Here is a 3295-nt window from a genome sequence, read left to right on the forward strand (position 1 = left end):
TTGACACCTAGGACCAAATTTTTGGGTGAAATTGCCTCTACTGAAAAAGCAAATGTTCATAGTCTTCTCCCTGACCTTCTTTTCATGCCTACTGCCCCCCACTCCCCACGCTTTCCCAGATTGGCTTTTACATATGTAAGCACCATGACCAAGGCTGGATTTATGCAGTTTTGCTGTGCTCATTTTACATATCTAACAGGCTTGCCTTTTGGAGCTTGGGTTGGGTCCCAGGCTTGAGATTCTGCTGTTTTGATTGGTGAAGCTCATTTACCAATCAGGAGGCAGCAAAAGGAGTGAAGGCATGCCCCTTCCCTGAGGGGATGGGGATAGGAGCTCGTCACCCCCTGGACCTGGAAGACTTCAGGGGCAGAGCCCTGAAGAGTATAAAAGGAGCTGCATCCCCAGGACAAGGGAGACACATCAGGGACAGAGAAGAGAGAATAGCGGGCCTTAGAAAAGCTGAGGATTGCTGCTCAGCGAGGTGAAGCAGCAGCCCAAAAGCCCCCCCCGAAGACTTCCCTTGGCAGGGAATGGCAGACAGCTCCAGTGGCTAGGCTTTCAGTGCTGTGTGAGGTGGCTCAGGTCTGCAACCTCTGGTGTGTGGCCAGAGACACAGTTCACAGGCCGTTACACAAAGCAAGATCTTTGGAGTGCTTGGGCAGCTCAGGTCCCCAACCCCTGACACAAAGCAGGAGGCACTGCACAGAGGGTCCAGGAGTGGACTGAGCCCCTGCACAAGTTGGCCCGGGCCTCCAACCCATAGCAAAAGCTTGAGTCCAGAGAGCCAGGCGGTGCTCGAGATACTGAGCCAGTGGACAGAGCCAAGCCAGGGGCCCCAGAAGCCCTGCATAATGGAGCCCTATTCCAGGGGACAGTGACCTCCCAAAGCCCACCACAGGTGAGAGAGCAGCTTGATACAGAAGACGAGGGCCACCCTCCAGGCCTGGGATCTGTGAGTTGCAGGGAAAAATAATTCCCACAGGGTGGGGGAATCATGATTAATTAAGGGCTCCTGAAAGTAGAGGTCCCACTAGGAGGGCTCTCCTGAAGTTACCAGCTTCCTTGAAAGGTTTGGGAAAAGGCCCAAGAGGCATTGGGGTTTCCCCTTGGGATTAAGTTTATCTTTAAGGTTCCTGAGTCATAAGTGGTGTGATGTCATGCCTTATATTTTGTGAACTCTCATGTTTGTAAATTAGTAGATGAGTAGAGTCTTAAATTTATAACTTTGACTAGGGCTCTGCTGGGACCACCTTTCACTATTATTCGCCTGTTATTTATTTGTATTTATTTGTGGCTTATTTATTGTTCACCTATACTTACCTATAGTTTATCTGTTGGTTATCCATGTCTTTTTTTGGGGGTTATCTGTTTTAGATCAGATATTTACCTGTGATTTACCTGTAACTGGAGCCCTGGTAAAAGGTTTTATAGCATTTACCCAGAGAGTATTACTTATGTTATTTGTTTATATATATGTAGTGCATATGTTTATATCCATGTTTCTTTTTCTTGTGATAAGCAATGTAAATAAATTTGTATACAGTTAAGTCCCCTAACTGTCCTAGTCTGGTTCTTTAGGGACAGATTGAACCTGAGTGGTCTGCATTTTCCCAACAGCACACCTGCCACCTTATAATTCCCTTCAATTGAAGAAGGGGAGTATATACCCAAGTACACCTGGGATATACATATTATAATTATTGAGTGAAAAAAGTAACATAAATATACAGTATTAAGTAGGGTCCAACAAGTTTGTTTGCCTAGGGCCCACTAAAGGGTTAATTTGGCCCTGATCATGACATGTATACATTCTCTGCATTGGGAGTATCTAATTTCTTTTGGCTAAGTTTTTAATGGGAACTGCTGGGTGAATAGAATCATAAAACAGAGAGTTGGAAGGGCCTCAGTCTTCATCTCATCCAAGCCCCTGGATAAGTGTAGGAATGCTACTCCAAAATTATCTTTTCCTTATGCTTATCCAGCTTTCTCCTGAAAACCTCCAGTGAAGGAGATTCCACACCTTCTCTGGGGAGTCTATTTTATTGTTTCACTATTTTTATAGTAGGCAAGTGACAAACTTCTTCCTAGTATCTTGCCTAAATCTATGCTGCTAAAAACTGAAGCCATTGCTTTATGTCCTGCATTCTGCAGCAAGAGGGAATTATTTTCCCTCTTCTTTATGCTAACCTTTCAGATATTTGAAAACTAATATTATGTCCCACTTAACTGCCTTTTCTTGAAGCTAAGCATACCTAGCTCTCTCAAGCTAACATGTGCTTAATGCTTTCAATAATCAGGTAGTGTAACAGTGAAGTTGTAGCTATGATAGTCCAGAAATTTTGAGAGAGGCAAGAATTTCTTTTATTGGTCCATCTTTGTAGTTAGGATTAAGTTAGGCAGGCCCTGTGGAACAATGTCTAAAATAAGGTCATAGGAATCTAAAAATATATTTCCATTTCTAATAATGTGGATAAAATGCAAATACAGGTTGATTGCATCAGTAGAAACTTTTGCATGGTAAAAATCCCAGACTGCCACCTATAAGTTTGTGTCAGGATGTGCCCTTGGCCTACCCAGCATTTCAGTTCACTCTAGTTTGCCAACTCCCCAGCAGAACACTGGGGCAGACACAGGTAGCCAGAACACTCCATCTGGGTCTAGGCACTTGCCCACTCCCTTCCACCAAAGTGGCCAAGGTTAGCTAACTTCTTGCTGCTTCCTCCATAAGCCCCTGACCTGGAAGGAGAAGTGCCTGGGCAACAAGGTGTAGCCCTATATCTAAGCAGCTCAGGTGTGGGACTGCCTTGAAGAGGCTTTTCTCTGTGCTAGTGACTTAGGGTGACTGATTGTATTTGTGTGTGTGTGTGTGTGTGTGTGTGTGTGTGTGTGTGTGTGTGTGTGTGTGTGTGTGTACGTGCTTCGTTTCACTTTCTCTCTTGTCTTTTTTTGTCTTACCCCTCTGAAGTAACAAGCCTTGGTCTGGGTGGAGATGGTTTAAGTAATTGAGGGGTGGAGCTAGGATAGGCATCCTCATAAAAAGGCAACCCCAAGAAAATCATATAAGCAAGAAACAGAGGGCAGCAAACAAACAAGAAGTTTGTTTAGGGAGTTTGCTATTGGAGGCAGCCAAATCTCCAAATCCAAATCAAACCAGGAGACCAGTACAAAGGTCTGAATCAATCCGAAGCCTCCAAATCAATTCAGAAAAGATTTGGATATTCAGGCAAGTCCCATTTGCTGCCACAAGGAGCTGAACCTGGATTCCATGTCGGTAAGTAAGGGGATGAGTAGGGGC

Source organism: Crocodylus porosus, unplaced genomic scaffold, assembly GCF_001723895.1.
Source record: "Crocodylus porosus isolate Cpor-Errol unplaced genomic scaffold, CroPor_comp1, whole genome shotgun sequence".
NCBI lineage: Eukaryota > Metazoa > Chordata > Crocodylia > Crocodylidae > Crocodylus > Crocodylus porosus.